General features: G+C 43.7%; 2 long non-coding RNA genes across 2 annotated transcripts; both read left to right on the top strand.

The window, feature by feature from the left end:
- Positions 1-15,944: 15,944 nt before the first annotated feature.
- On the top strand, positions 15,945-17,283 carry LOC129163484 (uncharacterized). The gene is made up of 3 exons (XR_011520595.1): positions 15,945-16,008; positions 16,836-17,163; positions 17,259-17,283. It is a non-coding gene; the product is annotated as an uncharacterized lncRNA (long non-coding RNA).
- A 147-nt stretch (positions 17,284-17,430) lies between these two features.
- LOC139069924 (uncharacterized) lies at positions 17,431-17,835 on the top strand. The gene is made up of 3 exons (XR_011520594.1): positions 17,431-17,484; positions 17,619-17,669; positions 17,775-17,835. It is a non-coding gene; the product is annotated as an uncharacterized lncRNA (long non-coding RNA).
- Positions 17,836-23,900: the final 6,065 nt, after the last annotated feature.

Here is a 23,900-nt window from a genome sequence, read left to right as displayed (position 1 = left end):
GGTGGGGCTGTTCCAGGTGGGAGAATTGAGAAGAGTTGGAACAAAAAGCTGTTTTATTGACGTTCTGCTTTGCAAACAAAGAGGAGAAAGTGTAAAACAGGAAGAATTTAAGGAAACTCAGTAACACAAATAAATAAAGTTTATCTTGTCACTCATCTGTTCCGATTTGGGGTTTAAGATTAAAATAAGAAAACAGCTCAGGATCTCATTAACAATAAGTAAATACATCTGAGACCGTGTTCTTGAGTCTGAAAAGGGTAGAATGCCTTCTCCAGGTCAGGGGTGAGTTCCTACCCCAAGTGGAGGAGTGTAAGTATCTCTGGATCTTGTTCACAAGTGAGGGAAAGATGGAGCGTGAGATCGACAGTGTTACGGTGAAGAGAGAGCTGAGCCAGAAGGCAAAGCTCTCAATCTACGTTCCTACATTCATTTGTGGTCACCAGCTTTGGGTAGTGACTGAAAGAATGAGACGGAATAGCGGATGAAATGAGTTGTCTTCACAGGGTGTCTGGACTCTCCCATAGAGATAGGGTGAGAAGCTCGGTCATCCGGGAGGGGCTTGGAGTACATCCATTGCTCCTCCACATCAAGAGGAGCCAGTTGAGGTTGCTCAGGTATCTGATTAGGATGCCTCCTGAAAGCCTCCCTGGTGAGGTTTTCCGGGCATGTCCAACCGGGATGAAACCTAAAGGAAGACCCAGGACATGCTGGAGGGACAATGTCTCTCACCTGGCTAGGGAAGGCCTTGGGATTCCCTAGAAGAGCTGGCCCAAGTGGATGAGGAGAGTGAAGTCTCGGCCTCTCTGCTGCTGCCCCGTGACCCGACCCCGGATAAGCGGACGAAAATGGATGAATGGATGGAAGACAATAAAAGTGCAAGATCCAATCTATTAGGTAAGGACGTTGAAAGCTGCAGGCCTCATGACGGTTGAACTTAACCCAACAGTAATATTATAGAAGCACTTGCAAAAAGAATCCTTTGAAATTAGTCTACTGGGGATGTGACTAGATCGGCAGAGCAGATTACAATGCATCTTAGATGCGCAATCAGACCCATTTAATGAAACGTTCACAAGTGTTTGTGTTTCTTAAGGTTACCGCTGTCGAAACTACAGTAAAACTACATTTGTGCTGAAAGAATGAAACTCTTGTAGGACACTAGTCTGGCAACCCATTCTATTTAAGAAAAGTATCTGTCATTTCTAAAACCCTAAAGATGGAACGTTTAACTAGCATTATGGAAGCAATGAACTAAAGAAATTCTGCCTCTTAATACAAACCTGGATGCAAAGATGCTGTCCTAAAGCTTTCAGTCGTATTTGAAGCACCACAATTTCTAAACACCTTCAAGTAAAAGCTTAAGTTCCTTTTAAAGTGACAGTGTGTAGTTTCCCTAGTGATAGGGGTAGTAATACCTAAATCACTGCAAGCTAGCATTATTTTTGATTTCAAATAAGACCTTTGCAACGGATGGCCATTAGGGTCAAAAATCCTTGGGAGTGCAACCTCCAGCAAAATAACAAGCAAGTGGGAATTGTGTAAAACAACAATGTTTAGTAATGGTGAAGGTTTTGTAACCATTTGTTACAACTCAGTAAATGTGTTTTGTCCTCACTGGCTTGCGTAGAAGGAAACATGGTATCTAATATGGCGTCGCCCAGATACTTAGACCCGCTCCCATGTATTTTAGAACAGATTTTTATGGTTACAGTATATGTTATGAAACTGCCAATAATTTTCTACAACTGGGCATCTTTTAATTCATTTACAACATTTTGATGGACATTTCCAGAGATTAATGGCAAAAACTGCACATTGTCACTTTAAAATAGGATGTTTGCATTTAAAAGGCTGATTTCAGTGGCTACTAGAGGGTTTGAATATTTACCAAAAAAAAGTACATAAATAATTAAAAAAACACTTCAATGAAACCACACTAACAGATTTGGGGTCTACCCTATGCATTTCTTCTTAGTATTTCCTTACTCTTCTGATCCTAGCCAGGTCACTCGCAGCCAGGGCTTTGTGCCAAAGCTTCTCTCCTTCACTCTGGTGATCACTAATCAGTCTGCTTTGATGCATAGTTTTGTAACCTTGACTTTCAAGATAAAGTTGCACCTATCCACTGGAAAGGTCAAGACCAGATGTTAATTAACCAAGAGGGAAATGAACTAATGGGGATTTTCGAGTGGCATTTAACGAGACATCTAATCCCATGGAAAGAACAGTCACAGTATCACATTTTTTATTCGGTATACAGTTCCTGTGCACTTCTTGGCAGACATAAAGGTGTTAAACAAAATCGGACATTTTTTTTATCAGAATTAAAAATTGAACAGCTTGTTTTTTGACTCAGTCATCTTATTATTTAAATATTTTCTGCAGAAGCAACAAGAAAACTCATCATTGCTTGTTAAATGAGAGAACATACACCAAACTACTAAAATGTAGTTTGGTGCATGGTTTGTCTAGAAAGAACCAAGGAAACATGACCTGCAAGGGATGAAATTTAAAGGACTAAAAACAAATGATCAGAAACTGAAACTTGAATAAGGAAAATAAATCCAGCAAAGACTTGCCACAGAACTTGTGTAAAGCATCAGCCTTCATTTGATCGGTTTCCTTGTCTTACCAGAGAACACAACGCAGACAACATCTGAAGTGGCTGCGCTGAAGAAAAATAATATTATTTCTAACTAAACTCAACAAAATGCGGGCTTGCAGAAGATTTATTGATGCATGAGAACATCTTCAGCCACTCACTGTCTTGTATACGTCCAAGTCCACTGAGACAATCATCCTTCACAAGGCTGAAAATGTAGACAAAACACTCCAGCTCATATTTATGGAAATGTAGAGTCAACAGTTTGTAGAGAAAGCCTGGAGAGAAAGCACACAAACTCTTCACTGACGGCAAGGCAAACCCACATCCTGTTATCTGTGACTTAAGTACCATATTAATAGCCGTTAATGTTCCTTACACTGGCTTACACCCACAATTGACTTCAGACAGTGATTGCCACTTTGTGTGGTTTTGATCACATATCTGCCTGAGTGGCCATGACTGTCACAGAGCAGCACTTTGCATATGTGTTTGTATATGTGAGCATTTACCCCCCAGAATAAGGTTTACACAGAGTGAGCACAGGCTTTCAGAGCTAACGTGGCATGGAGGGCACATGACGACAGGAAGCTGGCAGTTTTACAACAGCCAACTTTCGAAGTTCATTGAGTAATGCACTGATTAGCATGATGCTAAGTGAAGCATCACCTGTTCCTTCGCCTCCTCTGGTTTCTCAAAGGTTTAAAATTATACTTCTATTTTCCGTCTTCATCCTGCCTAACGGGGAGCATGCACCCTCTCTGCTGAGTCCCTAATGTGGCTTTATTGTCCTACTCTCCTGCCTTCACGTTGATCTGTTCTACGCTCTACCTTGTCCTCTATCCCCTGTGGCTACACGGGCATGACCCCTGTATCACCATCTGGTCCACATTGGGGACTGCCACTGTCAGCTGCTGACAATTACTGTCACCTGCACTCTCTGCAATGCCTATAAACACTCGATGTTACCGGTGGCTAGCGGCAGCATTTGTGATGCTTGTTTAGACAACCACAGCGCCAGTGAGGTAGAGGTTTGGCATAAAAGACATTCTGAAGGCAGCGATAAGGAACTTAGCTGCAGTAAAACATCCACGCTAACAAATCTGAACACAATTTTAAAAGAAAGTTCCTACGTGAGATCCAGATCTTCCAACTCTAACCTAAACTATTAATATAACCAGCGAATTACCACATCCCCTGTTTGTCATTACTGCCACAATTTCCAGGTCAAGGCACTGAGGATTTCCCATAAACATGTTTATGTATCTAAACCGCTGGCCTTTGCTTGCACAGGAAATCCATCTCTGCTGATATACAGTATCTCAATGATAAAAACTTCCCTTCAAATATTTATAATAGGATCAGGAAACCACAAGAACATAATGGTTTAAATTAGACCCATCAAAGCCAAGAGTTAGACATTGTCCATTTTGGGAAGTTCAGAGAACATTTTTTTAACACTGCAGTTTGTAAATAATAGAGCAAAAAAAAAAAAAAAAGAGAGAAAAAACCCTCTGAAGTTAAAGGTTGCAATCATAATGATTTAATGATAGCCTGTTCTCACTGCAGTACAGTGTAAATCCTTCCAGACAGAGAATATAGCTTTGTCGCCGTTAGTGGTTTAGCCTTCTGTGCCTCTGTCACTAAATCTGCTGGTGACAGTAATTTGACCATTGTGAGGAAGTTAAACTTGCAACAAAAATGCCACAAATGTGCAAAGACTGAGAAGTTGGATTATATACGTACCCACTTTTAAAAGAGATTCAGAACCAAGAAAATTTCAAATATATCTGTGAAAAAGCTAGATGCACTTTCTAAAATAGAAAAAGAAACTGGTTTTAGGTGAAATGCTCAATTTCATTTTTGTCAGTAGTTTGTGTGATTAGGTTTAGTGTTGTTTTAACAATTTTTTCGACATGTTTGCCAGTTGATTCTGACGACCTTACATGTGTTTTATCCTTCTTAGGCTATCCACAACAACACAGATTTATGTGTTTTTGCAAAACTTCAGAAGGGAAGACAAGGCAAGGCAATTTTATTTATATAGCACATTTCATACAGACACATGTATAAAAATGAAATTTTAGATTTCACTGCAGTTTTTGGTTTAAGAATATAATTTTGCTGCATTTTCACCATGCAAACAAAATCTTAAAAAAAAAAATGTCATTTAGAAAATTGTAGAAATTTTAAACGCCTTAAAATATTTGAAATGCCCACGTACGAGGCACTACATCGAAAAAAATAGCTTATTTTACTGTTTCTTTTCTAAATCTGTATTTGTTTGCAACTAAACTACAGAATGTGAAGGAAAACATGTTAAGAACTGAGAAGAACTGCTACATTTGACGTTTCTCTGCCATTAGGGATGTGGAATAGGAGTTCTGGGATTTAGTTGATTTTTGCCTTAGATTTATTTCACAACTAATACTGATTTCCAAGCCACCAGGTGGCCACCGGGATCAATCAGGCAGATGCCAAAAATCTTAAACCCCCTAACCCGGGAGCCTCGAACACTCAGGCAGACCAAAGCACCACACTCCACACCAAATGTGGCGGGGTGGGGGTGGGGGAGCAGACAAAGATGTGTAGTAGTACAAGAAGTCCCAGGAGAGAGAAGGAGTCCAAGACCCCACCTGACATATACAGTCATATACAGACAGTCACACACTCCCTCCCTCATGCTCACACATACACATAAAACCTAAGACTTACAAAAATGAACACTAGACACCTACTCACACTCCCCATACACACTAGGGGTTGTACGAACTAGTCGACTAGTCGACTTCACGGCTCTGTAGTGACTTTTTATGCCTGCCATCAACTAGTCGCTGTCACGTGATAATGACTGACAAGATGCAGTCCTCGGAAAAGACAGCAGGTGATGAGCCCCTGCGCGTCTGGATCGAGGCGGAGGCGACGCGCTGTGCGGTACTGACACCGGCGGTAAAACGGACATTTAACCAAACTGTGACCTTTACCCTCTTGCAATTTAACCTTCCCCTCACCCCCATCCTAATATTAACCAGTTTGCACATGCAAAGCTCTGATCGTTGACGTGCGCTCCAGACATTGCGTCCTGAGCACGGCCAAATCAGGTGTCACCACCTCAAAAACAAATTAAACACGCGATCGTTCATGTCGGCTCATTTCCTTTCATGTTTTCTGTCTGTTATTTGTGCCTGATGCATTTCGCTGCTGCGGAGCGAGGCGCATCACCCGTTGTCCTCCGGTGACACACCCCCAAGATTCCACTATCTCCGCTCCGCTCCGGCATGAACTCCGCAGCAAAAACGGTCCCGTTGTAGTCGGCCGGCGAGCAGCGGCACTCCGCTGTTTTTGCGGTCGGTAGATCTTTTAGAACTGCAGTTCAAAGGTAACTCATGAGGTGAATATATGTGAACCCAGGTAGCAGTTTCTCTTTAGGATTGAGAGGAGATGCAGGAAGATAATAAACAGACAGGACAGAAAAATAGTCAAATAAAAACAAGTTAGTTTTTGTACCTGGTGGTTGCAACAAACAGACACCACTGAAAGTAATCAGAAGTGAGGAACAGAAAATGAAATAATTATTTTAATGTTTAGAGCAGCAGGAACACTGAGAGGCTGCAGACGCATCAGTGAGTTTGCGGCTGCTGCGCAGGGGGAGGGGGGAGAGGACTGAAGTAGGAAGCAGAAACTACCATTGTTAAAAGAGATGTGTTAACTTAGAAAATGTGGGCGCAATTTTATTGTCAAAAACTCCAGCGAACCTACCACCCCCTCCCCCCCTCCCCCGCCGCCGCTTCCGGCGTATGACGTCATCAACGACTAGTCGAAGTCGACTCGACTTTCATTACTTGACTGTCGACTTTAAAAAAAATAAAGTCGTGCAGGCCCTAATACACACCCTATTCACTCTGGTCCCGGTACTGTTGCACAAGGGGTACAATCATCACCGGTTCGCAGAGTTTACCCCTTTCTCCTGGGGTGATGATGAGCAGGCTCCTCCGCCCAACGCTGAGCAAAGCAACCCACCACCCCAGACCCCAAACCAGACGGCCAGCTACCCCTCCTAGCCTCCAGCCCCAGAAAGTCAAGCGACAACAAAGGTGTGCTAAGACCCCTAGTCTCCCTCCTTGCTCTCCAATACAGTGTTAGTGTGTGTTGATGAGGTGTATTTCATAGCTGTGGTGAGTGGGCAGTGCAGTCATTGTCTGGCCTACGCCAGCTGATGCCACCACACAACCCCACTTCCCCCCACAGCCCTCTGTGTCTAAGTGCAGTTTAAAATTGGAAGTAGGCACTGGAACTTGGGATGAGGCTGAAAGATCCTCATGCCAAATGCCATTGAGTGTGCTCACTCCCAAGGCCCTAATTGTGTGTTAGCGAGGAATGTCGTTGGTGGAAGTGTTATAAAAAAATAAAATTGGGGGGCAGGTTGCCACAGGAATGCGGAAATGGGATCCATACCCGCACCCCCTGACTTTCCCACCCCCCAAGGTCCTATGTGCATGTTTGTGTAATGATGTGAAGGAGCAGGAGGAGAAAAATGTATGGGAATGGGGAGGAATGGCTGATTGGCCTAAGCCCTCCAGGGATCTAGCACCCCCACTGGCCCCAATAGGCACCTCTGTTCCCAAAATGCCCCCCAGGGTATGGAGACCCCAGCATACCTCGCCATGGCCCAAAGCAGCTGCATCACAGAGCCCCATGGAGTCCGAGGGTACCAACCCAGCCCCATCCAAGCAGAATATCTACTCCCATCCCTGCATTTGCACAACTTCCAGAATATGTAAGACATCCAGGTAAGGTTGGGTCCTCCCCCTCCTGAACATCCCTTTTCCCTGTGATGGGACAGAGTTGTTATTATTTCAGAGGAGCCAAGGTCCACCTGAGGCCCCTGATTCTGGGCCATGCACTGCCGCATGTTCCTACCTTCGTCCCGACAGCATACAAGTTAGGACCCTATCCCCAAGGCCCTGCCCAGTTGCTCTTTCTGGCAACTGTAGTTCAGCGAAAAAACTTTAATTTCTTAAAACTGCAATGCCAGATTTGAAAATCAAATTAACAACATTTTTTTCATGCATCTTAACAATCTAACATATATCTATAAATATATGGTGAAGATTAAAATATGAAAAAATAAAAAATAAAATAAAATAAAATGGTTATCTCGCATTAGTCTAAAAACCTCCACCAATAACACGTTTTGAACTGAAAGCAGCTATTGGACCTTCCGCAGTCCCCTGGGCCCTCCACTCATCACTCACATATTTAGCAACAGAACACCACTGGTATGAAAGGTTTGCATGTCAATAATATCACAGAATGTGAAACAGCCAGCTGCTACGACTTCAACTTTTGGACAAACTACCAGAGTCCCAAAAAGAAAAACACATTTGAAGTCATACCATACCAAACCATACCATACCATACCATACCATACCATACCATACCATACCATACCAAAGTTTATTTATATAGCACGTTTAAAACGCTGCATGGGAGCTGCCCAAAATGCTGCACTGGTTAAAAAAAACACAACTAATCTAAGGAAATAAAGCAGAAGATAAAAATGACAATCAAAGCAGATAAAACATGATGCACTGTCTAAAAAGCCAAATCATAAAAGTGGGTCTTTTAACGAGATTTAAAAACCGCCAGTGATGGAGCCTGCTGAACTCCAATGGGCAATGAGTTCCATAGCTTTGGGGCACCATGCACAAATGCTCGTTCACCCCACGATTTGTATCGCATCCGGGGCATACATAGCAGCAGGAGGTCAGCCGAACTCAACGTGCGTGTGGGTACATAGGGAGTGAGCAGGTCAGAGAGATATGGAGATGCAAGGTCTTTAAATACAAAAGTCAATAACTTAAATTGCACTCTGAAAATGACAGTGAGCCAGTGAAGATGTGCCAGGACAAGGGTAATATGGCTACGCCGGTGCGTATTTGTCAAGAACCTGGCAGCAGAGTTCTGGACGACCTGCAGCAGATTCAGGGCAGAGACCTGCGCACCAACTAGGAGGGCGTTTGCATAGTCCAGGCGAGAGGTAATGAAGGCACGGATGACTGACTTCAAATGCCTACGTTTCAAGATTTATCTGAGGCGAGTAAGGCGGCAAAGCTGATAAAAGCAAGACCTCACAATGGAACTTTATTAATCCCAGAGGGAAATTGATTGCTGTAGTAGCTCAGAATAATAATAATAATAATAATAATAATAATAATAATAATAATAATCAAGTCATCAAAGAGTTATTGTGTATTACAATGGCTGTTGGCAGGAAGGATCTCCAGTAGCGGTCAGTGTTGCAGCGAAACTGAAGAAGCCTCTGACTGAAGACACTCTTCTGTTGTCGGACAGTCTTGTGAAGATCATGCTCAGGGTTGTCCATAATTTTCTTGATTGTCTGGAGAATCCGTCTTGCATTATCTCCTCCAGTGGTTCCACAGTCGTCCCCAGAACAGAACCAGCCTTTTTTATTAGGCTGTTGAGCCGTTTCAGGTCCCTGCTTCTGATACTACTACCCCAACAGACGATGGCTGAAGAGATTACACTCTCAACAACAGACTTGTAGAAGATCTGCAGCATCTTGCTAAAGACATTGAAGGACCTAAGTGTTCTCAAGAAGTGCAGTCTGTTGTGTCCCTTCTTGTAAATGGCTTCGCTGTTCTTTCTCCAGTCCAGTCTGCTGTCCAGGTGAACTCCAAGGTATTTGTATTCCTCAACCACCTCCACTTCTTCTCCCATGATGGAAACAGTGTTTGACTCCGCCCTGTTTCTTCTGAAGTCTAAAATAATCTCCTTTGTTTTGTTCACGTTCAAGGTCAGATGATTGTTTCCACACCATGCCACAAAGCACTCCACCAGCTCTCTGTTCTCAGCTTCCTGTCCATCTCCAATACACCCGACGACTACAGAGTCATCTGAGTATTTCTGTAGATGACATGTCTCTGATTTGTACTGGAACTCTGAGGTGTACAGGGTGAAAAGAAATGGTGAGAGTACAGTCCCCTGTGGTACTCCAATGTTACTGATCACCTGGTTTGATGTGCAGTTCTTCAGCCTCACAAACTGTGGTCTGTTTGTCAGGTAGTCTTTAATCCAGGCAATAGTTGAGGCCCCCACCTGTGTCTTCTGGAGTTTCTGGCAAAGTACATCAGGCTGGATTGTGTTAAATGCACTGGAGAAATGAAAGAACATGACCCTGACAGTGCTGCCTGCTTTGTCCAGATGACAGTGGATTGGTTGAAGCAGCTGGATGATGGCATCTTCAACTCCAACTCCATGGCGATAAGCAAACTGCAGCGGGTCCTGATATGTTCTAGTTTGCTTATTCAGGTGAACCAACAGGAGTCTCTCCAGGACCTTCATGATGTGGGATGTCAGGGAAACCGGTCTGTAGTCGTCATTGACTGATGGGCAAGTTTTCTTTGGAACTGGAACAAGGCAGGATGTCTTCCACAGGACTGGAACCTTCTCCTGGGCCAGGCTGAGGTTGAAGAGGTGCTGCAGAATCCCACAGAGCTGCTCTGCACAGGCCTTCAGTACCCTGAGGCTGACACCATCTGGACCTGCAGCCTTGTTCATGTTCAGTCTCTCCAGCTGCCTCTTCACCTGACTTCTAGAGACAGATAGGTGGGAGGGGGAGGTAAATGGGGCAGCAGCATCTCCTGACTTGGTTGAAGACAGATTTATAGAACCAGAAGAGTCCATGACTGTGTTAGAGGACAAAAGAGCTGGCATGTGACAGGAAAATGTTGGATCAGAGGAGGATGGGATGTCTGATTGGCTGAGGATAGGTGAGGAGGATGCTGGGTTTGTTCCTGAACTGAACCTATTGAAGAACTTGTTCAGTTCATTGGCTGTGTCCAGGCTGCCATCTGTGCAATCCTTCCTCTGTGTGAAGCCTGTGATCTTCTTCATCCCTGACCAGACATCTCTGATATTGTTCCCCTGTTGTTTGTTCTCCAGCTTCTTCCTGTATGCCTCCTTGCTGTCTCCGATCTTGATCTTCAGTTGCTTCTGTATACTCCTCAATAATTCCCTGTCTCTTTCCTTGAAGGCTCTTTTTTTTCTCATTTAGCAAATTCTTCAGTTCACTGGTGATCCAGGGTTTGTTATTAGCTAAGCATCTCACTGTTCTGGTGGGTATGATGTTGTCCACACAGAAGTTTATATAGTCAGTGACACATCCAGTCATGGCATTATGTTCACTGCATATCCTTGGCAGAGAGTCATCCAATCTGTGGTCTCAAAATAACTCTGCAGGGCTTCTTCAGCGTCCTGTGACCATTTTCTCACAGTTTTTCTTGTCACAGGTTGCCTCTGAACAAGTGGTTTGTATTCTGAGCAGAGAAAACAAGATTGTGTTCTGATTGTCCCAGAGGAGGTCTTGTTTTGGACATGTATGCATTCTTTACATTTGCATAACAAAAATCCAATGTCTTGTTTTCTCTGGTGGAGCAGCTGACAAACTGTTGAAATGTTGGAAGTGTAGCAGAGAGCGAGGCATGATTAAAATCACCAGATATAGCCACAAATGCATTGGGGTGCTGGGTTTGTAGCTTAGTGACAACGTAACTGATGGCATCATATGCATTTTAAGCAATGGCTGAAGGTGGAATATAAACGGTTGCCAAGAAAACACTGGTGAACTCTCTTGGCAAAAAATATGGGTGACAACTTACTGCCAAGAGTTCAACATCTGGGCTGCAGAGACGACATTTCACTGAAACATGACATGGATGGCACCATCTGTTGTTGACAAGCACTGCCACTCCACCTCCTTTTCGTTTCCCGCTCCTCTTCAGATCTCTGTCTGCTCGTACAGTCAGGAATCCTGGCAGAGAGACACTGGAATCAGGGATATGGTCCTGCAGCCACGTCTCAGTGAAACACATAACACTACACTGCCGATCCTCTGGCTGAGTCCTTGAAAGGGCTTGCAGTTCATCCATCTTGTTGGCCAGTGATCTCACATTAACCATTATGATCGATGGAAGAGATGGTTTGAATTTCCTCTTTCGCAGTCTCCGTTTTGCTCCCGCTCTGCACCCACGCTTCTTGCGTTTTAGCTCATTTGGGATTTGTGGCTTCAGTTGAGGTATTCGCTGTGTCTCAATTCAGGGTCTGCATCCTTCGAAGGACCCAGCCTACTCGGCCGACGTGGGCGGGGTTCTCAATCGGCCTAGTAGACCGGATGTTAATGGCTGTGAATTTGGACAGGCCTAGCCTTCATGAATTCCCGCCACTCCCTCGGAAACGTTCCGTCACCTAGCAACCGTGGAACCGCTGACCAGAAGGGAGAAGGAACTTTAAACGTTGGAGAACAAAGTTTTATTAATCTTTTTAATCATTTCCTTGACTGTCGGAGGGCTAATTCAGAGAAAATTATTTCGACAAGCTGAGCCTGAGCAAAGATGTGACAATAGTTTTTAATACTTTCTAAGGGTCTTAATTTGACCAAAACTGATTTATCCCCTTTTAAGACTTTTCAAGACCCAGCGGATACCCTGTAATATTAAACAATTCACATTTGTAAACAAAAATAAAATTCAAGTGTTTAATACAGAATTGATTTTATTTAGATATATCTTTTATATGTACATGTTTAATCTTCCTTAACCATTTTTTCTAGCAAATTAAAAAGCCTGTCAAAATTCTCCCTTTCTCTCCTGTGCCCTCTGCTGCTCTGCCTCCCTCTGCAGCCTCATGTCCTCCCTGATCAGCTCCAGAAGCTGGTTATCGCTGTCACCTTCCCATGGATGACCATTTTCTCCAGAGTAGTCTTAACAAACATGTAAGAAAAAAACAGGGAGAGAAAAGATAGAGAAAAGAGGACAACGGGTTATTCCTTTCATGTTTTCGCAGAAAAAAATAAACTCAAACCACAGTTTTTAAAATATGAGATGTTATTGTACCTCCATACCACAGCCACCAAATACTTTGCTCCAGTGATCATGTGGTCCATCTTCGCCCCAAGCTTAATAAATTCCCTGGTTTTCTCTTTTGTCCCTAAAATACAAACTCCTATTATATCAGGGGGAAAACGTAGCGGGAGAAGTACGACACAGAGCGGCCGAACATACGAGCCGAGACCGCAATACAAGCACTTTTACTGTAACATTTCTAACTAAAATAATGTTCATGCATCACAAAAAGTCCTTAACCTAACAGTTTTCAAGTTTATACTGACATTTACATGCACAATCCTCTCCGACAGCTCCCGCTTCACTGTCCGCCATTGTTTTTAAAAGTTCTGCCATCCGGCCCGCAAGGCATCTTGGGAAATGTAAACCATTGAAGGATACACCGGACCCATCCTTCATACAGGCGAAAAGAAGGCCGGATTCGTTGACTACATTTGAAGGAGTCTTCGAATTGGGACAGGCCTAGTTGCGGCGCTGTGACGTAAAAGGCAGACGAATCCGGCCGACGAAGGATGCAGACCCTGAATTGAGACACAGCCATTATTTCAGCCTTCTCAATGTTAATCAGCTGCTCCCGATTGTTAATAGCTTGTTGCCATAGTTACACATCATAACAAATGCTCAAAAAGTGAAAAAAAATAGCAGTAAAAATCCTCCAAGCTTCACAGCACCAGACACAGAAAAGTAAAATGTCCAAAAAATACAGTTTTTCTTGAGAAACTAGAAGAAAAAATGTCCAAGAAAAGTCAAAACTTACATATAGTCAACAGAGCTACTCCAACATGCAGCCACCCAGAGCAGCACAGTTCCAGAACCGGGAACCATCAGCGTAAATGTAATAGCTCAGGCCATGCTGATTCAGGATTTTGCCCAAAGGCAGAAGGTAGATAGAAAAAAGCAATGGCCTGAGAATGGAACCTTGTGGCACCCCCCCAAGGCAGTGGAAGACAGGAGGATGCACAGTCACCAATCTGGACAGAGATGGACAACAAAAGAGGTTAGGACCTAGAAATGTTCAGTACGTTCTCATTTACTCTGGCAATGTGGGTTTACGGTTCCAGCAGAAGCATCTCAGGAAAGATACCCAAGGGGAGGGGTGATTGTTCCGTGACCGTGTTTGTTTTCAAAACCTAGCTTATTTGTAGTTTTGGTGTTACAGCTTTAGGTAGATGACCTACATTTTTCAAGTAGTTATCGTGTAAAATATTGAAAAATATTTTCTAGTGAGTTCAGTATGTCATAGCAGTTATTTGTCTAATGGTTTGGTTTTTTATAGGCAGCTGGCAAAAATAAAATCAATTCTTTCACGGCAGCACTTTGAGACAGTGATCTACGCCTTTGTAACCACTCGGCTGGATTACTGTAACGCACTCTACATTGGGGTCAGTGCATCATGTATTAGTCACCTACAGAGGGTGCAAAATGCCGGAGCTCGTCTTTTAACTGGCACTCAAAAGTTTGAGCACATTTCCCCTGTTTTAGCTTCACTTCACTGGCTGCCCATTTCTTTTAGGATTCATTTTAAAATTCTTTTGTTTGCTTTTAAAGGTCTTCATGGCCTCACCCCCTCTTATCTCTCTGACCTGATACAGCCTTACACACTCTCCCGCTCTCTCAGGTCTGCTGATCAGCTGCTCCTGATTGTACCCAGGACTGAGCGTAAACTTAGAGGAGATCGCACTTTTGCTGTAGCAGCTCCAAAACTGTGGAACGAACTTCCTTTAGAGATAAGACAGGCCTTGTCTGTTTTTAAGGCACTCCTGAAAACCCACCTCTTTACCCTGGCTTTTGATACCTTATGAGATGTTGGTTTCTTTTTTTTATTTTATTTTAGCTGTTTTAGGTGATTCAATGTGGTTTTATCAAGTTTTTATTTTTAATATAGGGCTATTTTATTTTTATGTATCATGTGTTTTATTTATTTATCTATCTTTGCTGTTTTCTGTTTAGTCAATTGTTTTAATGTATTTTCTGTACAGCACTTTGTTCCTGTGCTGGGTCTTTTAAAGTGCTTTATAAATAAAACTGGATTGGATTGGATTATAGCTAATGCAGAAATATAAAATCAACGTTGTTTTATTGAACAATCACACGATAATAAATCACAGTGCATTTAGTGCCAACCACAGCCTTAAGACATGTGTTGACATGTGTTAAGACAAGTCCATACTTATGAGAGCACCATGTGAGCACCTGTGTGTGTACACACGCATGTATATATAAGGTTTATCTATAGGAGCGTCCAATAGAGAGTGTGAGGGGCCACAGATCTACCCCCAAAGATGTGTAGGAGATGGAGGGAGCTCCAAGTCCAAGAGATCTAGGAGCTGCCCTAGAGCACAGGGACCCCAAGGAGACTGCGATCAGAAAAGCCCCTGCCCCCCTCGAGAGGTGCAGAGGATTGCCCCGGGGGGCCACAACCAGCAGCCGGCAGAGTCCCGGCAGAGTCCCGGGAAATATCAGCGGCAAGCCCACATGCCCGCCCGCAGCCTCCCACCCCCTAGCCGGCCGAGCCCGGGACCCAGCAACCCGGGACCCAGGGGCGACAACCCTCGCCGGGGACCCAGCAGAGCCCATGGACCCACATCCCACCAGGCAGCCACCGGGCTTGATCAGGCACACACTAAAAATCTTAAACCCCCGAACCCGGGAGCAGCGAACACTCAGGCAGAGCAAGGCACAAAACTCCACACCAGGTGTGGCAGCTAACACAGAAAGTCGCCACAACGTCGCATTTTGCGACGTTTCGTTTGTGACGTCGTGACAACGTAGCTGGTACGTTTAGGTTACTACGTTCCACAGGGGACGTTGTTGGTACATTGCTGAAACGTCACACTACAACGTCCTCCTAAAGTCGCTTTACAACCTCTGTTAAATGTCCTCTCTGCAACTTATTCGGCACTTTGAATAACAACGTTGCTGCTACGTTGTTACAACGTGATAACTGTAGTTCCAGAATAAATAAAATTTTACAGATTTTATCAAATTAGATTTTCAGCTTATCCATGAAAAATAACACTTATTATTATTAGAGTTTTGACAATAATTAAATAAACAATTAGTAGTTGCAGTACTTAAATCATGTTTATAGCTAAAATGTCTTTCTAATAAAAAAAATGGGACTTTTTATTTTATGAAAAAACTTTTCTAAACGTTGTCTACTGAAAAACTCATTTTTGCCGTTTACAAATGTTTACTTTCTAAAATCTACCAGCAAGGAAATGTAAGCTAATTTACATGTTACTGGCCTCACTGCATTCCAATGGAATGGCTTGTTGCAACAACCCTGTTTCCAGCCAGTTCTCTGATTTGTTATGGTCATCACATGTTCCAGACCATCTTCCAATCAGCTTACTCTGCCTCTTTTTTTGTTCTTATTTCATCCCTTGTTTTTTTCCACAAGATTAACAGTTAGTTGCCTTTGCTATTTGGCTACTTCGGATTTATTTGTCAACCACTCACTCCTTAGTTCGCTTGCTTCAGGTAAGAAAAAGTTTTATCATGTGCTTGTTAGTTCTAATTTTGGTTTACAAAAGGCAATAGCATATATCTGCCCTCAAACAATAGCTACCGCATGGTAGCTTACCTACTGTAGTTTATTCGGTCTGTTCAAGTAAAATCAAACAAACTAACTGGACTTTTCGCTTGATTTAGAAAAATATCAATCTAATTTCAAGCAAGATGACTCTGTAACTATTCTTTTGATATAACTACAACCAGTGTATTTGTAGAGTTAGCAGTCCAGCTACCGTTAGCCACTAGGTAGCCCCATTGCTAAGCGGTCATTACACGTGTTCTCACATGTCTGCTCGATCAGTAAACCTCTGGGCTAATGTTCTGCCCTAAACGTTTTGCGGCTCAGTGGTTTTTAATAATTAGGTAATGTTTATTGGTGTTTAAGCAAGCCTTTTCACTGTGTCTGTCGACTTTATTGAGATCTTGTGTAGAGAGATGGCCATGTTTAGCTAAACATTAATGGAGCGTTAGAAATTTGTGTTTGGGGCAGGGGGCGTGATGGACTTTTAGCCATTTGAGCAAGAATGTATCTAAAATATCCCAAGGACTGGACTTGGGCAACCCAGTCTTCCAAACTAGCAAAAGAAGAACGAGAATCAAATTGTTTAGTTAGCTAGTATTAAACATTGTAACACAAAGTATTGCTTTAGTTTGAGATGTGTAGTCAAAAGCTAAATTTTCATAAACAATGGGTGAGTTTGTTGTTTTTTGAACATGCAGTTTATTCAGAAATTCCTGTGGCTATGTGCCTGTGTAAACTTGGTTGAAAACTAATCTCTTTTCCAAAATCTTAGGTGCATTATTGTTACTGGACAGCAAACAAAACCACATTCAGGAACCTAAATGTGGAACATCCATCTCCTGATTGGACTCAACATAGAGTAAAGCTATTTCAGCGCCAAAGTGGTACTGCAACTACTACTTGGCCATCAAATATAAATGGTTTCCTTCTAAGCTTTTCATATGAACTTGACTGTTATGCTTATTACGAGGAATATGAAGAAGCCAAGCGTCTTGCCAGGCAATACCTGGAAGATTCCCAAGCCGAGAGTGAGAGAGAGGTGACCAAACGAAAGGTTAAGAACAATAAGCGGTACCTGTCCAGCTCCGATGATGAAGCAGGTAATGTTTCTGTCATAAACATGTTGTATATTCTTTTTAATAATATAAAATTGCAAAAAAAAAAAAAAAAAAAAAAAACATCTGTTTGCTTTCAGGTCCATGCTCTACTGAGAGAACGACAGGTTAGTTTTGAGCCGATGTTCTACTGCTAGAACTTGTGTTTTTAACTAAATCTAATTTTATTTTGTGGGGTGCAGAGCTCCATAATAATTTTCTAGCCCAATAATGTTTTTTTTATTTTTTTATTTTTTTTTTCTTCATTTTTTGCAGTTCCCATGGCAGAGAGAATGCTGCTGCTGATAGAACCATCCAGCAGAGATGGTGTGTATATTTTCCTTTATGTTCATCTAATTTATTCAGGCCATACTTCAATTTGTCCTCTAGACTGCCCAGCAGCTACTTTAGACTGCAAATTATTTGTTTAATTTAGTTTTGATATGTTTTTCCCCCTTCAGTTCCTGTTTCAAAGAGGACAACACTGCCAGCTGAGTCCCTCAACGGTGAAGGTACACATTTTATCTTCTGCTGTAACTAAAATGTCAACTGATTTGTATATTTGCCTTTTAAAACTTTGCACTACGACTATTAAAATGTGTTTTGTCAACTCATAGATTTAATGGCCACAAGTACACCAAGGCAAAGAGTCACCCCAAGGCAAAAAGCCACTGAAGGCAAGTAACTTAAAATACCTCTACCAAAACCTAGAGTGGTGTATTAAAATGTTTTGGTAGATTTTTTTTTTGAGAACCTATCATTTTATCATTTCAGATCAAGCTGATGTTTTAAAGAATATTGCTGCAATCACAGGTGAGATTGAGTTCCCCCTTCTTAAAAGGTCCACTTATAAGTTAAATCTATTATTTGTGTTGTAATGTATGATTCTTCTTTTGTCCAAGATATCTGCAAGTCACTGCTGATCAAAGTGAACATGATGGAGGGAAAAATGCACGCCATGGAGAAGCTGCTCCATAATGTGGCTTCTCGGCATTCTGAGAGCCAAACTCAAGACGATCTGCGCCTGGAGCCTTGTAAAGATGCGGAGGACTTTACCTTGCTTGACAATAACTTGCAGGACAAGGCATATTTCCAGCAAGCTGTAAGTAAACAATTGTAGACATTCAGAAAATGGTTTTAATGAAATCTGATATTTTATTTGATCAACTTTGTACAATTCATAAGGTCCGTTTTCTAAGCCTCATTGGAGGACGGAAGCTGGGAGAAAATACAAGAAGGACCATGCTGGCTGTCGCCAGCAATGCTGTTTGGTGTGGATACAGCCTGCATGGGAAGAAGCAGAAAGCCAAGCTGTGTAACCTTAAAATATTTAGGCTGATCAACTGTGAGTTGATGCTTTTTACTGGACTTGTTTTATAGAATTTCATTAAATCTTTTTACAGCTGTCTGTCACAACTGTAAAACAGTTTCAGTAATCTTAATGTTTCCTGTATATCACCTGTCTGTTCCCACGTGCTGTGAAGACCTCGCTTCCAGACTCCACAGATAAGGACATAGAGGTGCAAATAATGGAAGTCCTAAAGCATGCTCCCCAGAAAGTCAGAAGAGAGGTAACTGATTTATGACTGAAAGCTTGTTGGAGACATTTATGTGCTAATTGCTCACTAATGTATACCTCCTTTTTTCCCTTCAGGCTGAAGCACAGCATCGTGCCACACAAATGGAGGCCCATTCTTCTGAGGAGGACTAAGTGAACCTGCACCCTTTCTGTTTTATTTTTCAGTTTTGTTCGCAATTTTTGATTTTTCTATTTATATATCTATATATTTTTGATCATTTTTTTAAGCGCCTTGTGATTTTTATTTTGAGAGGTGCTATAAAAATGTTTTGTTTAAATTGTGTATGCAAATGTCAAATCTTTATGTAATAAAAAGCTGAAAAGTCAGTTTATTGTCCATCCTGTGAAATTACATCTGATCCTGCTGCTTACTATTCAATTCAATTCAAAAATACTTTATTAGTCCCAGAGGGAAATTGACTGCTGTAGTAGCTCAGAATAATAATAATAATAATCAAGTCTTCAAAGAGTTGTTGTATGTTACAATGGCTGTTGGCAGGAAGGATCCTCAAGTCTTGTGAAGAGAATGCTCAGGGTTGTCCAGAATTTTCTTGATTCTCTGGAGAATCCTTTGCATTATCTCCTCCAGTGGTTCCGAAACGAAAACATATGCAGTAGAGCTTTTAAATGAAATCAAGACACCGCTGTCCTATATTACTTGTTTTTAAGGTTTTTATACATTTGTTCTTCCATTCTGGTTGTTTTTGCGGTTAATCTGCCATTAGTTTTGCAATATAATTTCCTGTGGTAAATAATGAATAAAGGTGAAAAAAAAAGTTAACATGAAAACGTCTCTGCAACGTGCCACAAACATTTAGTTGGTATGTTGTCACAACGTTATAATAGTGATGTTGTCACAACATTGCAGTAAAGTTGTGGATATGTCGCGACAATGTCCTATGTGACGTTCTGACAACGTCGTAGCGGAATTTCACTTTGGAAGTCGCTACTACGTAACATGCGACGTTCCTGCAACATCACAGGTGTCAGAAAATACGTTGCGACTACGTTGTTGCAACGGACCTGTGTTAGTAGGGGGAGGGGAGACTAAAGCCCTTTTCAGACTGACATTCTGGAACATTTGTGGATAATTCAATCCGGTTTTTAACCGGAACTGTGTTTTCAGACACACCACTTTTATACCGGAACTTGTCCTTTCAGCTGCCTTCACACAGCAGGGAAAAGTTCCAGATGTCTGACGACGGCGGGGGTGGGGTGGGGGTGGGAGAATTGGACTTATGTTAAGAAGAAGAAGAAGAAAATATAATTTCTATAGCGCCTCTCAAGATAAAAATCACGAGGCGCTTAAGCATAATTCTGCGCACACAAAGACGCATAAGAGACCTGGATGATGAAGCTCAATGGTTAAAGGAATCACTGAAGCGGTGTGAAGCGCTCCGTCGCGCGTCTAGGCGGTACCGTAGGAGGCGAGCTGCCGTGGTTCACCGCATGCTACAGCAGCGAGCTACCTAGGTGCGCACAGCGTCCCCCGGTCCCCTCCTCCTCCCCCTCCCCCTTGTCCGGAACTTTACCTCACCAGTCTGAAGCAGCCACCCTTTCCGTAACAATTCCGGAACTGTTACTAGGGGCTTCGTCCGGTTAAATTCCGGAACTCGTTATCCGGATGTTTGTATTCAGACACAAAGGTCTTATGGACAGAGTCCGGAACATTTCCGTTTTTCATGGCCTGTCTGAAGGGGGCTTAAGATGTATAGCATCAAAAGAAATCCCACGAGAAGGGATGAGTCAAAGCTGCTGTCTACTCCTTCCATAAATGAGTTGTATCTGTCAGCACACACTGGTTTCTCCATTTCTTGAAACCCAGTCACATTTTCCCTTGTGTGGATGCGTTTTTTGTGCATGTGTTGCCATGAATGGTGGACAGCAGAGTGAGACGCTTCGTGTCATGCCATGTACATGCCAGCAGCTTATCATTTCACATGAACATGGGAACATCTACCCTTCTCAATGGCAACTGGGCTGGTTTCAGGCTGCTTGGCATCCCTCCTGTTGCAGTTTACAGTGCCACACATACCAATTTCGTTAGCTGCCAGCTCACGAGCTATGGCTGGTGAAGTATAATAGCTGTCCATATACACCTCATGCCCCTTCCCTGTATATGGGGTCAGCAGCTGACGAACAATGTAATGTGTGGCACCTACATTTTCATCATCAACTGCACTTGTTGAATGCACATTTGTTGAATGTTACAGACAAATATGATGGCGGCACGTGTAGACGCAGCAACCTCACACTCTCCTGAAAATGCGGCGTTTTGTTCGTCAAGTAAGTGTCTTTCTGCAAGAATTTCTTGCCAGTCCACATCGGAATATGTGTACAGTCGTCAGGCTCTCTTACACATTCGGAGAAGCAAGATCTGCCAAGTTTTGAACACTAACGTTGAGATGTTAAGAGAAATAGGACTTCTGCGACAGCCTGCTAGCTGGCCTGCTAGCTGGCCTAACAACCCACAGGACTCGCCTGCTACCCCTCGCTGGGCAAGAGACGTCGAAAGCGGTGCGCTAGGACAAGGAAGCGGGGCAAGCGCAGAGGTGTCCGAGTCAGGCTTGAGGCTAAGCCAACTCGCCCAGCCATACCGTCGCTCCTCTTGGCCAACGTACGATCTCTGGACAATAAAATGGACAGCATACGACTTCTGAGATCAGCGAATCGCAGAGTAAATGACTGTTGTGTGCTAGTTTTCATTGAGACATGGCTTAATGACAACATTCCGGACTTGGCTACACAGCTGGAGCAGCTTGCATGCTACAGAGCCGACAGGGCTCTCGTAGACGGAGGCAAGACCCAAGGTGGTGGGGTCTGTGTTTACGTCCGTGACGAGTGGTGTCGTGATGCCACTGTAGTACAAAAACACTGCTCATCACTGGCGGAGTTCATGATCGTGAAGTGTCGCCCCTTCTACTTGCCCAGGGAGGTAAGTTCGATCTTGTTGGTCGCTACTTATATACATCCATCTAGCAACAACAGCGATAGAAATGTGGCACTGAACAAACTGTATCAGGCCATCAGTGAGCAACAAACAGCACACCCAGACGGTTTCATCATCCTCGCAGGAGACTTTAATCATGCTGATCTTAAAACTGTTCTCCCAAAGTTTCATCAGCATGTACATTTTCCAACAAGGGGAGATAACATATTGGACCTGGTCTACACACAGGAAAAGGGAGCATACAAAGCCATTCCCCTCCCCCATATCGGCACCTCTGATCACCTCACTGTTATGCTAATGCCAGCATACAGACAGAGAGTGAAGGTTGTCAAACCGGTTACGAAAGACGTAAGAGTGTGGCCACAGGGGGCCACCTCTGCTCTTCAAGACTGCTTTGGGTCAACTGATTGGGACATATTCAGGAAAGCAGCTGCCTAAAACAACATCATACACATCGAGGAGTACACAGATACGGTGAGCTCATACATCACCAAATGCATTGATGACGTTACACAGGGGAAAAGCATCACAACTCGAGCAAACCGGAAGCCATGGCTAACAGGAGATGTCCTCAGGCTGCTAAAGGCCAGAGACAATGCCTTCAGAGCTGAGGATGAAATAGGCCTGAGAACACGCAAGAGCAAACCTGTCCCGTGGCATCAGGAAAGCGAAACAGGACTACACACACAAGATAACCTCCCACTTCAATGACAGCAAGGACGCACGGAGCCTATGGCAAGGCATCCAGGCTATTACAGACTACAAGCCTGCAGCGTGTAGCTGTGAGAACGACACCACTCTGCTCAACAACCTGAACAGCTTCTTTGCACGATTTGAGACACAGAACAACACACGCCCACAGAAAACACCACCACCTCCACACGACCAGCCTCTGTGCCTGTCTGTTGCCAGCATGAAGAGGACACTCATCACCATCAATGCCCAGAAAGCAGCAGGTCCGGACAATATCCCTGGTAGTGTGCTGAAAGACTGCGCAGAGGAGCTGAAAAATGTCTTCACAGACATCTTTAACACCTCTCTGAGGTAAGCCACTGTCCCATCATGTTTCAAGACTGCCACCATCATACCTGTACCAAAGAAACCATCCCCAGCTTGTTTCAGAGGATGCAATCTGCTCTGCCCTCCACCTAGCCCTAACTCATCTGGACAAGAAAGACTCATATGTGAGAATGCTGTTCATAGACTTTAGCTCAACATTCAACACCATAATACCACAACAACTCATCTGTAAACTGGACAGACTGGGCCTCAGCACCTCCCTTTGCAACTGGCTGCTGGATTTCCTCAGCCAGAGGCCGCAAGTGGTGCGTGTGGGCAACAAGGTCTCGAACAGCATCACACTGAGCATGGGGGCTCCACAAGGCTGTGTGGTCAGTCCTCTACTCTTTACCCTGCTGACACATGACTGCGCACCAACCTACAGCTCCAACCACATTGTGAAGTTTACGGACGACACAACGCTGGTGGGGCTCATCACCAAGGGCGATGAGACCAACTACAGGAAAGAGGTTGAGATCCTGACCACTTGGTGTAGAGACAACAACCTCCAGCTAAATGTTAGTAAGACCAAGGAGATCATTGTCAACTTCCAGAGAGGCCACAACAACTACCCCCCATTGACCATCGACGGCGCTGTGGTGGAGAGAGTGAGCAGCACGAAGTTCCTGGGGGCGCACATCAGGGAGGACCTCTCCTGGACCACCAACACAGCTTCACTGCCCCCCCCCCCCCCCCCCCCCCCCGGTGGAGCGAAGGATCAGACCTGGTACTAGCTGCTTGAGGCCCCCCCTTCACCTGTCTTTCCCTGACCCAGTGGTTTCTCCCCCTCTGGCTCTAATTCCCGCGGATTACACCCCCGGGGCTGAATTGATCACCAGCGGAGAGTTTTTACCCACCCGATCACCACCACCACCACCCCCACCCCCCACCCCCCCGGCACAGTGGAGAAAAGGATCAGACCCGGTACGAGCCTCCTGCCACGTCTCTTTGCCTGACGCGGAACATCGGACAAGGTATGGGCTGGATGGGCTGCTTGTGTAACCGTGTCGTCGCTGACGGACTCTCTGTTGCTGCGCGCTGAAGCCACACTTTCCGTCTCGCTAGAAGTCAGTAGATCATCCTCGGAAAGGAAATATTCTTCCTCCGAATCCAAATCTGCCAGTACTAGACGAAGAGCTTCGTCCACACTGAACA

The sequence above is a fragment of the Nothobranchius furzeri genome, chromosome 5, assembly GCF_043380555.1.
Source record: "Nothobranchius furzeri strain GRZ-AD chromosome 5, NfurGRZ-RIMD1, whole genome shotgun sequence".
Taxonomy (NCBI): domain Eukaryota; kingdom Metazoa; phylum Chordata; class Actinopteri; order Cyprinodontiformes; family Nothobranchiidae; genus Nothobranchius; species Nothobranchius furzeri.
This window is presented reverse-complemented; position numbering and strand designations above follow the sequence as displayed.